Here is a 15,048-nt window from a genome sequence, read left to right on the forward strand (position 1 = left end):
TTTGTGATCTTGTTAATGACATCTGTAGGGATCTGACGCTGTCCATCCTGCCACTTCACTCCTAGGAACTGAATCTCCTGAGCTGGTCCCTTTACTTTGCTCTTTTTAATGGCGAAACCAGCTCCCAGGAGGATTTGGATGATTTTCTTCCCTTTCTCAAACACTTCCACAGCTGTGTTCCCCCACACAATGATGTCATCAAAATACTGTAGGTGCTCTGGAGCCTCACCCTTTTCCAGTGCGGTCTGGATCAGTCCATGGGAGATGGTGGGATTGTGCTTCCACCCCTGGGGTAGTTGGTTCCAGGTGTACTGCACTCCCCTCCATGTGAAAGCAAACTGAGGCCTGCATTCTGCTGCCCGAGGAATGGAGAAAAGTTCACTGGCAGTGTCAATAGTGGCGTACCACTTTGCTGCCTTGGACACCAGCTCGTACTGGAGCTCTAATATGTCCGGCACGGCAGCGCTCAGTGGTGGACTCACTTCATTCAATGCACGGTAGTCCACAGTCAATCTCCATTCCCCTTCAGATTTACGCACAGGCCAAACGGGGCGGTTGAAGGGTGAGTGGGTCTTGCTGACCACCCCTTGGCTCTCCAGCTCTCGGATCATCTTATGGGTGGGGATCACAGCATCTCGAGTGGTTCTATACTGCCGTCGATGCACTGTGGAAGTGGCAATTGGCACCTGTTGCTCTTCTCCCTTCAGAAGTCCTACTGCAGATGGATTTTCAGACAGTCTAGGCAAAGTATTCAATTGCTGGATGCCCTCAGTCACTACAGCTGCTATCCCAAATGCCCACCTGAGTTCTTTTGGGTCCTTGAAATACCCACTTCAAAGGTAATCTATGCCCAAAATACATGGGGCCTCCGGGCCAGTCACAATAGGGTGTTTCTTCCACTCATTTCCCGACAGGCTCACATCTGCTTCCACCAAGGTGAAATCCTGGGATCCCTCTGTCACACCGGCAATAGAAACAGACTCCGTCCCCACATGTCTCGATGGGATTAATGTGCACTGCGCACCAGTGTCAACCAAAGCTTTATATTCTTGTGGTTCAGATGTGCCAGGCCAGCGAATCCACACAGTCCAAAAAACACGGTTTTCCCTAGCCTCTTCCTGGCTAGAGGCAGGGCCCCTCTAAGCCTGGTCATCCTTTCTTCCCTGGGCATATGTCTTGGATGTTCCTTCAAGGTGATCAGACATATCATCATCGTATCTGGCAGTTCGGCTACGGGCAACTGGAGCTGCTTCCCTCTTGGTGGAACTCCCTCTCTGAGACCTGCCTTCCTTCAATTCATGTACCCGTCGTGCCAGAGCAGCAGTAGATTTCCCATCCCATCTCCTCATGTTCTCTCCACTATCACGCAGGAAGAACCACAGCTCAGCTCGGGGCGTGTACCTTCTCTCTCCATCTGGGAAACGTCTGTATTGGGCACTAAGACCTCTGATCTGTACTGCTGAGATTTGGAGAGGATCTTCCTTAATCTCCTCCCTGAGCTTCTTGTGATTCTCCTCTATCTTATCCTCTAACTTCTGCAGACGTGTTTCCACCGCTGCGATTCTGGCATGCGTCGGGCCATGCACAGCGTCTGCATATGCTCGGAGCTTCTTCGCCATATCCAGCATGGTCTCATCCCTCTCATCCCGCTTCATTATGGCTAAGAAAGAAGCATATTCATGTGGCCCGAGTCGTACAAGTTTCCGCCACATCACAGACGTGCATGGTACCAAGTCTGGGTTCCTAGTTGTTACGTCATCTGAGAAGATAATCTCTGCCACTGCCATTTCTCTCAAGCGTTGGATCCCTTGCTCTATGGTCTTCCACTGAGTCTGCTGCATATAAAGATCATCTGCACACAGGTATCTTTGTGCAACACTGTCCAAGACCCGTGCCCAGAGGCTGTGAGGATTAACCCCCCTCATCATTCCTTGGTCGATGACAGGATCATGTGACAGGGATCCCAAATGCCTGGCTTCAGTGCCATCCAGAATTGTGGCCTCACCTGCAGCATCCCAGAGACGGACTAACCAACTAATTATGGATTCATCGGGTCACCGGGTGTAATCCTTCCTTAGGCCACAGAGGTCCTTCAGGGAAAAGGACTCCATATGGGCTTCTGGTCTGGCACCTGCTGCTTTGACTTCTGATTTTACATCAGGAGGCGCTGAGGGTCCTTCTCCTGCATCCTCCTCATCATCATCCACTGGTCGATTGGTCTTGCCTGTGCATTTCCCACTTCTAGTGCTGGTAGCTACAGCCATTGCTTTAGCTGCTGGCTTAGGCTCACTGTCTAGCTTGGCTGCTTTGTCTCCCTGCCCCCCTGCCTCTGTCTGCTGCCCCACAGTATCTAGCAATGTGCGATAAGCATATGCCAAGGCCCAGCTCACTGCAATGATCTTTTTCTCTTTAGGGTCATCCTGGTACTTCTCTTTCAGATATTTCCCCACCTCAGCTGGGTTATGAATTTGTTCATGGGGAAAGTCCCAGACTATAGGGTCAGAGAATTCCTTCAGGATTTGGCCCATATTCTCCCATTTCCCACACCACTTAGGATTTTCCAAACCTGGGTCAATTCCTGAGTCAGGGATCTCATCAGCCCATCTAGAAATCTCAGCCCTCATTCTAGAGATGCGGCAGACTATATAGAGCAAGCTTACCAGATTGAATACCAGAAAGATGGTCTCTTTAACATTCAGGGGAAACTGAACATTCTCCAATAGTGATGCAACAGATTCAGAGGAGAAGAAGGAAAGCAAAGGCTGAAAAGCCTCACCCCCTGCTCTTCCTCTAACAAGCTGGATGCATAACCATAGCCATGAACCATTCACACCTGGAGCAGACCCCAGCATGTTTATAAACTTCTTACAAGCTATTACCACCAAGCCCAGCAGGATAGCTACTCTGGTCACTGCCCCTCTGCTGTAAAAGCTACATATTAGGGACAATACAAGAGCTATTTCTGGATAAGAAAATAAACCAAGGGACCATGAAGGTATTAAGATCTCAAAAAACCTTAGGGACCAGAAATGCATGCAAGCCTTCACCCCAACAGACATTATGAATTCAAAAAGCATGTCTATTAACTGCTTTATACTGAAACAGAATAATGGTAACCAAAATGCACTCAAAACAGGGTTTTTCCACTCTCTCTCGAGCCCCACGCTCTGGGCGCCAAAATTTGTCCTGGTTTAGGGCAAATTTGGGAGAGAATCCCCAAAATGGCTTCTCCAAAAGCAAACCCACACGGCCCCTCCCCCAACCGGTTCGGGAATAATCCCTCGGAGAGAGGTGGAAAGAACCTGTTTATTTGACAATCACAGCACCTCCCAGCACACACAATGAACAATACCGGATGACACCACTCTTCCACTGCTCTGAGAAAGATGACAAATTCAGACAAGTCTCTCCTGGGGGTTTGCTCTGTTATCAGTCTCTCCGGCGCTAAGGCAGCTGCTGCAGTCACAAGGTGTAAACTCTCTCTCCGTGTTCTAAATCCCAGTCCGGAGCAGTCAGTAGGTCCAACGGGGTGGGGAGAACAGTCCAGAAAGGAATTTGGACTGTTTAGCTAAAGTAACTAATGAGAAGGGGGGGAAAAAAGCAAGAGCAAGCAAAGCAGAAGCAAGAGCGAAAGCAAAAAGCAGGGCAAAAAGCAAAAAAGCCGCAACATGCACTGGTGCTATCTGTATGTCCCACCGAGTGGCTGATAAGAGGCCCAAAACAAAACTCTCACTCTGCCAGTCTTAAAGGCACAGAACATAATATCCAGCATAAATTACATACCCACGGATGGGGATAACAGTCACCCTAGGACAGTCTCCCTACCCAAACCCAGTCTCCTCTCCATTTTTATTGCTAAGCATGATGCTATATGGCATGGAATATCCCTTTGGCCAGTGTGGGTCAGCTGTCCCACAGTGGGTGTTTGCAGCTACCTGCAAGACTGTTATTCTTAAGTCAGTTATGGTTTTAGCATGTTTTCAAAAGCTCACCCTGACTGACTGAACAGGTTGTTAATTTGGACATACCCACCATTTATTTCTCATCTGGCCACTGGGGAAAAGTTTCCCTTTCCTGTTTCTCTCTCCTTTCTCCCCTGCCCCCAAAAGGTATTTTTTACCACTAGAGTAAATGTATATAATCAGTTACAGGCCCTGCAAACAATTCTTTGTGTATTTAAGTCTGTATCATAATCCTTTGTGCAACAGGGGAAGCAGTTGCAGGGCTGCTATTTAGAGGGACTGTGACAAGCTAGAGAAATGGCCTGACAGGAAGCTCATGAAATCCAACAAAGGCCACTGCAAGGTGCTGCATCTGGCATGGAATAATCCCATTCAACACAACAGACTAGGGGGCAACTGGCCACAAAATCTTTGCATAAAAGCATCTAAGGGTACTAGTAGAAAACAAGTGGAACCTAAGTCAGCAGTATGCTTTTGCATCAAAGAAGGCCAACCATCTACTGGGCTGTATTAGCAAGACTAGCAAACAGGATGAGAGAAATATTGTTCTCCCCTCTAGTTGGTACTTTTGAGTCTGAATCTGGAGTACAGTGTGCATTTTGGGGCTCCTCATTTAAGAGGAGGAAGACATTGAAAATACTGAAATTAATCCAGCGGAGGAACACCGAGATGATGAGGGGGCTGGAGCCTAGGGCATACAAGAAGAGATGGAGAACTATACTTTTTCTTGGCTATTTTTTTTTTCCTAAAAACAGAAGGCAAAAGGGAGGGGTTATCTTATTACTATCTACAACTATCTAATGGGAGGGTATAGAGAAGACAGAGCTAGACTCTTCTTCAAGGTGCACAGTGATAGGACAAGAGGTAATGGGCAAAAGTAGTAACATGATAAATTCCTATTATATATAATGAAAAACCCTTTCCATCATGAGGCTGGCCAAATATTGAGAGATTGTCCAGACTGGTGGTAGAATCTCCATTTCTGGAGATACTCAAAATTCATCTGGACAAGTTCCCAAGTAACCTGGTCAAATTGGACCTTCTTTGAGCAGGAGGTTTGACTAGACGACTTTCAGTTCTTTCTAACCTAAATTATTCTATGATTCTGTGATCATACTTCTCTGAGTAGACAGACTAGATGGCTTCCTGTTCTCCCTTCCAAGCAAAATTATTTTATGATTCTAGAGTAATGGAAGACTCAAGGAATGATATCCTGTAATCATTGCTTCAACCTCAAAGGATCCATAAGTGCAGATTCTACCGACAGTATCACTAGGTATTTAACACAGGTCCTCTGCCTGTGATAAAAGGATTACACTCTCTGGATAGTTCACACACAGGGAGGGAAAGCCAGATCTGAGTAGTGCAATAGTCATCCTTGTTGATGAAGAAAGAGTTCTGATATTTGGGGACTTGCTTTCTTACCAAGTCACAATTGGATTGCAGCTCTTTTGAACCACCTCAGCTTATTGAGAGCTCATGACTGAACTAGCAAATCTAGTCACAGAACTCAACTTCTCCAGGCAACCTACTATCTCCAGCTGTTTCCCAGCAAAACAGACATGGTAGTTATAACTGGAAATTACTCCAGTTTTCCTGAAGGGTGCCTGGAGGGCCACCACTGATGTTGTTATCTAACCATAAACAGTATTTCTCAGGCTATCCATGACTGTAAAACGTGTGCTGCCATCAAACAAGCCAAGCGAGTGAAGCCCCTGTAGTATAGTGAGCAGTAGTCCAAGTACAAGTATGAAGAGGCCTGGCAGATTGACTACATGACACTGCCCCAGACACGCCAAGGCAAGCGCTACGTGCTGACCATAGTAAAAGCCACCACTAGATAGTTAAAACCTACCCTGTGTCTCATGCTACTGCCCGTAACACCATCCCGGGCCTTAAAAAGCAAGTCCTGTAGAAACATAAAACCCCTGAGCAGATTGAGTCAGAAAATAAGACTCATTTCAAGAACAGCCTTATCAACACCTAGGCTAGAGAACATGGCATTGAGAGGGTGTACCGTATCCCCTACCATGCACCAACTGCAAAGAAAGTAGAGAAGTACAATACACTGTTAAAAACCACTTTGAAAGCGTTAAGTAAAAGATCTTTCAAAAACTGAAAACAACATCTGGCAAAAGCCACCTGGCTAGTTAACACCTGAAACTCTACTAACCGAGTGGGCCATGCCCAATCTGAGCCTTTACATAGAGTAAATAGAAACAAAGTCCCAGCAGTACATGTCAAAAGTTTGTTAAAGAAAACAGCTTAGATCAATTCTGTCTCAAGTACAGACAAACCCGTTCGTTGTCACCGACATGTTTTATGAAAAATCCTTTCCTTAGGATTTTTCCCCTCCTGAGAAACTGAGAGGCCTCAGGAACAAACTGTAAACAATTCTTATCTGCTGCTGTGGAATGCAACAGGGGAATCTGTGATTGGCCTCGTCAGGCTGTTTCCAATTAAGAGCCAATCACAGTTCACCTGTCCGGCCGGTCTCGGTCTGGGAGAAGACCTTTGTTATTCATTCCTTTTCTATTCTTAGCTTAGCCTTGTAGTGAGATCTTTTCCTCTATTCTTTTAGTATAGTTTTAATATATTATCTATCTTAGAATAATAAATCAAGCTTCTGATACATGGAGTCAACTTTCTCGTCTCTTCCCTCATCCTGGAACCCCTGTGAACAAGACCACAGTTCGTAGCGGTGTCTTTGCTCAGAGACCAAGTTCCACATAGTGAGTAATGCAAAGAGATAGAAGAACACGATGTGTACCTCAAAGAGATCTCATTGTTAAGTAAGACCTACGTGTAAATATCACTATTTACTAAATGTTACTACCATTGTCGGTGCATAGCTGTATATTGAAGGTATGATGTATGTGTTTATAGAGTTAGAATATATATTAGTTTTACTAGTAAGCTGACGATATGGAGATAAAGAGTAGAATGTCCTAAGTTGACTATATAATGCTTATATCCCCAATCGTCTTTTTCCGTTTATGCTGAATAGTAAGTTTTGCACCTTTAAGACTTGCTCCAAAGATTGAGAGAGAGAAAAGCGTGCAGTTTGTTTTCAAACACTGAACTCACTCCTAGACATTCCTGCTCCTAGACTGCGTTGTCTGCAAATAACCAGACGGTGAGACAAAGCTCTCTTTTTTATTTTGCTTTTAGTTAGTTTAGCTAGCTGAAGCAAAGAAGTTCCCTGGACTGTACTTTTTTTTCCTTTTTTCCCCCTTTCTTTAGACCTGTTCACACCTGCTCCAGACTGAACAACCATAAGAGCACCAGCAACTCACATCAGTAGCCACCGGGCCGGGGCTTTGGCCATGGCATTTCCAGCTCCAGAGAGACTGATAAGAGACTGAGTGAGCTGAACTAGAATCTAAAAAAGAGACTTTCTGAGTTTTTCATCTCTTTTAAAACAACAAAGAATTTTATTGTTTAATATTATTTAAGTTTTCTTGTTTAAAAAAACAGTTTTTTTCCACTTTTCTCCACAGAAGTAATTTCTCCCAGACCAGTTAAAAAAAAAGTAGTAAAATCCGATTTCCTAAAAGAACCCTTTAAAAGTTCTCTCCCAAATTTACCCTGAACCAAAACAAATACACTAGGTCAAGGCCAAAAGATTCCCATAACGGTAATATAAGTACAACTTTTGTTAAAGTCAAGAAGTGATAGAGATCACCTGTAGAAGCCCTGCCCTTAATGACAGTCACATGTCCGACTTGACCTTCTCTGTTCCAGTCACAAGGTCAGTTTATCCCATCTCTTTTTGCCCTGGAGGCTGGCATTTTAAAAAATGTCATAACCCATGTGTTCTCAGACTGCCCTGTGATTGGACAGAAGAGCAAGTTACTCCTTTCATTTTACCTGGAAAAATGTCAGAACCAGTAACCCCTCCTACTACATGCAGAGAGGCTGCCATTTTCTTTCAGCCACCATTTTATGGCAGGGAGCCATCATTTTTGATTCCACCATACCCCATGTGTTCTCAGACTCCCCTGTGATTGCCTGACATTGACAGAAGTGGGCAAGGCTGCCACAGATCCATGCCCCAAAGGCCTAACCAGTAGCAAAATTAATAATGTATTCCCAATAGGCACAGACACATGCACACACAAAAACATACCTATAACCACAAATATATGCATAGATGCAAAGCTAGTCACACAGATTAACACAGATAGACACATTCGACTCTCACAAAAACACAGACACCACCATTGGCCTTACCCTGGTCCCATCTCTGGCTGATCAGGGTGAATCAGAATCATACAATCATTTTGGTTGGGAAAGACCTCTAAGATCATCCAGTCCTGTAAACTCATTGTTCAGGCTGAAACCCATCAAGATGAGTCAACACTGGAAGGTACCTTTTGGACTGAGAGGGACCACTGCCTAGGGGTATGGGATACATTATTGACTGCAGGGGAAGAACATTTGAGGACTGCATGGGATTTTTATAGGATGCTTTGGGGAGAAACCAAAGGTAGGGAAACAGAGGGATATAAGTAGTTTCAGAAGAAAAAGTGTGGAAAAACAGAGGTGTTGGGAAGGATGAAAGTTTGACAAGGAAGTCTCACAGATGTGTATGCTTGGCAAAAGATTTTTGAATGTAGAACCTGAGAATGAAATAGAGATGGAAGCAAGTTTTGATATAGAAGAAAAGAATTGCTGAGCAAGTCTTGCTGGACAACTAAGATCTGGAGGGATAGAATGTAAGAAAATAAAGATAGTGCAGAAGGTAGTCTCACACCTGAGGAGTTGCAGCTGTACTAATCACCAAAGATTAGGAACAGGCCTGCCCTTAATAGGCCACAGCTGTGTCCAATAAGACGAATACTACAAAAGAGTGGGTTAGGTAGTTGTGAAGAGAGATGGCGTTTGTTGGCTGTGCTGTGAAGAGAGATGGAGTTGTTGGCTGGGAAGGAGTCTGCTGTGAGGGGCTGCCCACAAGAAATCACTGAGAAGGTATGAGAGCTTTGCAATATGATGACAACACTAAGAAGGCAAAGGGTATGTTAGTTAGAAGGGGTTTTTATGGCTTAGAGCAAAGGATAAACCCACCTCAAACAAGATCTTTTTACCAAGCAGAATGATACTACTGGAGAAGATTGCGGATGTTGCAAGTAGCAAAAAGGTCTCAGAATTTTCCACTGCAAGAAAACTGAAAAACAACTTCTAGCTCAAACTGTAACATACTAACTTTTAGTGATTGGAGAATAGTAAAATTAATATGGTCACTATAGTAGCTATGATAGGGTATAGGTAAAAGTTAAGGTATAGATTGGTTCTTATGCATTAAGATGCTCAGCAAAGTATATAACGCATTGTAACCAAAACCAAAGGGTCTTCAGGCTTGTCTGTAGCTGGAGCTGACAGCTGTAGGCACAGGCTCTGTCACCCATGACCCTGGACTGCTGTATCATCTTGGATACAATAAATTGCATTTTGAAGAGCTGCCTGGAGTCCCACATCTCTCATTACGGCTCTTACAAGAAGGAACAAAGGGATTAAAAAGGCCAGTCACAAAAAAAGACTTGCTGGTCAGTATACTTGTCTGGCCATGCAGAAGATACTTTTTAGGTATCCCCCAGCTTCAGAGTCAGGTGCTGTACTTTAAATACTTTCTTTAGACAAGTTTTTCACATCCACCTGTGTGAATACTGGGGCATTACAAGTGCAGTTATTCATTATAGCCACAGTAGCATTGGTTTTACATTCTTGCATGGGCTGAAATGAACAAATTTCATCTTCCCACTCTACTCTTAGAGCTACAGATCGCACAAAGACTCCTGTTCTGATTAGTGGTTACAAATTGTTTTTCTCTAAAAGATAGAAAGGTATAAATATTTTGAGTTCTTTTATTTATACAAGTCAGGCACAAAGTGGGGTTATTTGGCATATATCCATTTATATTCTGGTTTAATTATATTCTTTTACTATTCAGTACCAATTTTTTAAACTTTCATATATGCTTGCTTAACCTTCAATTCTCTCAACGTTTAACCACTTAAGTACAGGTAAACATCTAGTTGGTTCCCTTCTGTTTTAAACTTTTTACCTTCTTGGCTTTCTTTTGTTGGTCACATATTTTTTTTAAAAGAATATTATTGAAACAAAGATTTTATCACTGTGTTTGCTTGTTTCTTTTCAAGTTGCTGTTCTTCAAATGATCACACAGTAAAAAAATCCCAGAAATATTTACCAAGGCCACTAAGTTTTTTATACTTTGGCTTCAACTGACACTGCTGAAACTATTTCATGGGACAGTCCACATGACACCAGGCCTGCTGTTGATAGATGAGGTACACCTGTCTCAAAGGGAGAAAAGGGTCTTTCACAGGAGTTAGCAGGGCTCATTGAGAGAGCTTTAAACTAGATCTGTAAAGGGAAAAGAAGAAAAACAGGGTTGCTAGAGATAAGTCTGGGGGCAGTTCACCAGTGTTTGAGGAAGAATGGTGAGCCAGTGAGATCCTTTGGTCTGCCATCTCAATGAGTAAGTGATAGAGATCCACAAAGCAGTAGACACAAGGGATATTGATGTGTTAGAAACCATGGAAGTGCCTGAGAATAGTCACATATTAATTAGGGCCTCTCCCCCCAAAAAAGTTGGAAGGGACAATAATCCAGCTGAAGTGCATTTACAGCAATGCTCACCACGTGGGCACCAAACAGGAGGAGCTAGAAACCATTGTACAGCTGGAAAACTGTGGTATAGCTGCCATCACAGATATACGGTGGGATGACTTGGACAACTGGAATGCTGCAATGGATGGCTAAAAACTCTTTAGAAGGGGCAAGCAAGGAAGGAGTGGCATTGAGGTAGCCCTGTATGTCATGGGATGTTTTGATTGTCCTAGAGCTTGACAATGGTGATGAAAGAGCCATGTCTATGGGAAACAATCAGGGGAGAGACCAACAAGTATGATCACAAAGACCACCAATTAACTGAGTCCCTTAAAATTGAAATCAAAGAAAGTGTATGGGCTACCACACCAGGGGGAACAGATGGTAGTCCCACCTCAGTGAGAACATGAAGGCGCCCATAGGAGAACAGAGAACCTTTTGAAACACATCTGAAGAAGGTAGTAACAGAAAGGGACATGACTGATATTGCACAATCTACAAAAAGAAAATGTGAAATCTGCTATAGAGACAACCCAAACATGAGCAAAAGAGTTGTGTTAAAAATAACAGAGGCAGGGGATTTTCCTGGAAATTATTGGCAAATAGATTTTTTCTGAGTTACCATGCAAAGAAGGATACAGGTATATATTGGTGTTGGTTGAAACCTTTAGTGGATGGTCTGAAGCTTACCCCTGTCACACTAACATAGCTAGAGAAGTGGTGTGAGCTTTGCTCAATCATATAATTCCAAGGTTTGGGGTTCCTTTGGGGTTGGTCCCCCAGTAACTGGGGAAATTAGTAAAATATTGGGAATTGTTTGGGATCTGTAAATTTCCTATACACCCCAGACAAGTGGCAAGGCTGAACGTGTGAATGGAACCCTCAAGACACAGATTAGTAAAATTTGTCAGAAACATCCATGACATGGGTTCAGGCCTTGCCTAGAGCCTTACTGAGAATCTGCATGCAACCAATGTGGAGAGATAACATAAGTCCTTATGAAATACTACATGGCAGGCCATATAAAATTGTGTATAATATGGAAGAAATTAATATATGAGGGGGGAAATTGACTTACAGAAGTATTTAATAGCTTTAAGTTCCACTTTGCAGAAGCTCCAGAGATTCGTCCTGTTATCCAGACCCATAGGACTGGACACACCTGCTCATCTGTTCCAGCCTGGAGACTGAGTCTATGTTAAATGGTGAGACAGTGACCCTTACAAGCTAAGCGGAAAGGGCCATTCCAAGTCCTGACTACCCTCACCGAAACCACAGGTGCTGGCAGAGAACCCTGAATTCACTACTCCAGAGTTAAGAAAACCTCTGCTCCTGAAACAACTGAAAAACAGAGACTAATACAAATCAGGACAATGTGGTTTAAATTTGTTCTTTTGTGCCTTTTATCTGCACAGTTGGTGACCATGATTCAGATTTGGTCCCAAAATTTGCATGGGGCTTTAGTCCAAAATGTATCCAAAAACTCTTCATAAGAACAACTTGTCAAGGTGGTATTAGATATGCGAAAATGAGGCCTGGTAAGTTCAGCCTGTAGGTAAAGATTGGGCCTCTGCCCATGGAGCTGTAATTCCAAACATCATATTTGATCATATTAAGGGTTATTGAATATATTGAAAAGCAAATTTCACATGCAATTTCAGCCTCACAAGAAGTCCGTTATTTGTCTGGTATAGTTTTACAAAACAAAATGGCGCTCAATTTCCTACTAGCCACAAAATAATTAACACTGGTTATTGTTCTAATGTAGACCAGAGTGAAAGCATTAATAAGGATTTGGTTGAAATTTGGAAGCAAATTCAAATTCTACATCAGGTAGCTCTCAAAAGAGCTTACTGAACCTTGAATGTACCTTCAGTAAACTCACTTCATGGTTATCGAACTGGGACCGGATAAAAGGAACTGTTCACATTACTTATATCTGTAGTTACTCTTTGCATAATAATTGGCTGTATGATATGATGGTGTGGTTAAATATGGAGTAGGGACTAGACAAGGTAGAGTCTGGTTAGTCTCTAAAAAAGGGGCGAAATTATGCCAAACTATTTTTGCCTTTTTTGCTTTTATATATATTCCCTATATTCTTTACACATATATTTGTGGATCTGTAGCCTATTCTTCGTAGCTAGCTTTCCTTACCTTTTTGCTACCCTGATAGGCAGAAAAACACAACACATTACAAGGCCCCCTATCCTATCTTGGTTCTTTCTGGGAACCAAGGCCAAAAAACAGTTCTTCGAGACCCATTTTCATAAATAAAGTTTAGTTTCCATCTGAGGGGGGAGGATTTAGAGATGGGTGAACCAGGGAAAACTGCATCACCACTTGCTCCTAATTGGTGATTTTTGTCAATTATGCTAATTTGCTGCATGTATAAAATCATATTCACCCTGTGGGGGTTGGGCATTTTGTGGACAGTTTTCCATATCTGCCCTTGGATGCTTCCAATAGAGACCAACTTTTTAATTACCTCCTATACCAATATTCTCTTGAAAGTGTGTTACTTCATTTCTAGGTTCTTTAAGGCATCATATCCTTCTGGACAAAATGTCCAGCATACAGCTAGATAAATACATAACGGCATGGCTTGCCGTCTTGGCACAAAGGGTAATGGGGGTTGCATCAGTCTGGTCACTAGCGGAGTTTGCAGGAGACCATTTTAGGGACAGTGCTCTTCAACATCTTCATTAACCATTTGGATGCAGGACTCAAAAGTATACCAAGTAAATTTGCCAGAGACACTAAACTGGGAGGAGCTGTTGTCTCCCTCAAAGGCAGAGAGACCTAGACAAATCAGAGGACTGTGCAACCACCAACCATATGAAGTTTAACAAAGAAAAGTGCCAGATTCTGCACCTGGGACAGGGAAACCCTGCATGTACAGACAAACTGGGGAACGAGAGGCTGGAGAGCAGCACTGCAGAAAGGGACCTGGGGGTCCTGGTTGATGGAAAGCTGAATGTGAGTCAGCAGTGCCCTGGCAGCCAGGACAGCCAACCGTGTCCTGGGGTGCCAGGCACAGCACTGCCAGCCAGTCGAGGGAGGTGATTGTCCCACTCTACTCTGTGCTGGCAAGGCCTCACCTTGAGTACTGTGTGCAGTTTTGGGAGCCACAATATAAGAATGATATAAAGCTATTGGAGAGCATCCAAAGGAGGGCTACGAAGATGGTGAATGGTCTGAAGGGTAAGCCTTATGAGGAGTGGCTGAGATTACTTGATTTGTTCAGCTTAGAGGAGACTGAGGGGAGACCTTATCACGGTCTACAGCTTCCTCATGAGGGGAAGTGGAAGGGCAGGCACAGATCTCGTCTCTCTGGTGCCCAGTGATAAAACCCGAGGGAATGGCGTGAAGCTGTGTCAGGGGAGGTTTAGTTTGGATATTAGGAAAAGGTTCTTCACCCAGAGGGTGGTTGGGTGCTGGAACACGCTACCCAGGGAAGTGGTCACAACACCAAGATTGACACAGTTCAAGCAGCATTTTGTAAAACCATTTATGTGGGCTGTTTTTAAGTTAAAGAATCTGCATCTGCTCAAATTATCAGGGTATATAGAACAACAGAAAAATTTCAGAAAGATTATGAGCAGATGTTCATGGATGAAATTTTCATAGTAGCTGAAGTTTTGAGAAGGGGACAGATACTCATGTACCACTTAATACACTATGGTCATGAAGCAATCAAGGGGATATTTTACACACAGAATCACACAGAGAACCACTAGGTTGGAAGAGCCATTCAAGATCATTGAGTCCAACTCATGCCCTAACACCTCAACTAAACCATGACAACTGAATACCACATCCAGTCTTTTTTTAAACACATCCAGGGCTGGTGACTCCACCACCTCCTCGGGCAGGCCATTCCAGTACATTATCACTCTTTCTGTTAAAAACTTTTTCCTAATAGCCAACCTATATTTCCCTTGGCACAGCTTGAGACTGTGTCCTCTGGTTCTGTCAGTTGGTGCTTGGAGAAAGAGACCAACCCCCACCTGACTACAATCACTCTTCAGGAAGTTGTAGAGAGTGATAAGGTCACCTCTGAGTCTCCTTTTCTCCAGACTAAACAACCCCAGCTCCCTCAGTCATTCCTCATAGGGCTTGTGTTCCAAGCTCCTCCCCAGCTTGTTGCCCTCCTCCGGACATGCTCAAGCATCTTAACATCCTTCCTAAACTGAGTGGCCCAGAACTGGACACAGCACTCAAGGTGTGGCCTCACAAGTGCCAAGTATAGGGGAAGAATGACCTCCCTGGTCCTGTGGGCCACACTATTCCTGATACAGGCCGGGATACCGTTGGCCTTCTTGGCCACCAGGGCACACTGCTGGCTCATGTTCAGTCAGCTGTCAAACAGTACCCACAGGCCCCTTTCTGCCTGGACACTGCCTAGCCACACTGTCCCCAGCCTATAATGCTGCAGGGGGTTATTGTGGCCAAA

The 15,048-nt window shown here is 43.8% G+C and overlaps 1 protein-coding gene across 1 annotated transcript in view; it reads right to left on the reverse strand.

Moving 5' to 3' along the window:
- Nucleotides 1–531: 531 nt before the first annotated feature.
- Nucleotides 532–15,048, reverse strand: part of LOC127060973 (uncharacterized) — a 959,777-nt gene continuing 945,260 nt past the window's right edge. Inside the window, exon 2 of the mRNA XM_050986420.1 lies at nucleotides 532–801. The gene's annotated coding sequence lies outside the window, so the exon portion shown is untranslated. The remainder of the gene's footprint in view (nucleotides 802–15,048) is intronic.

The sequence above is a fragment of the Serinus canaria genome, chromosome W (assembly GCF_022539315.1).
Source record: "Serinus canaria isolate serCan28SL12 chromosome W, serCan2020, whole genome shotgun sequence".
Classification (NCBI taxonomy): domain Eukaryota; kingdom Metazoa; phylum Chordata; class Aves; order Passeriformes; family Fringillidae; genus Serinus; species Serinus canaria.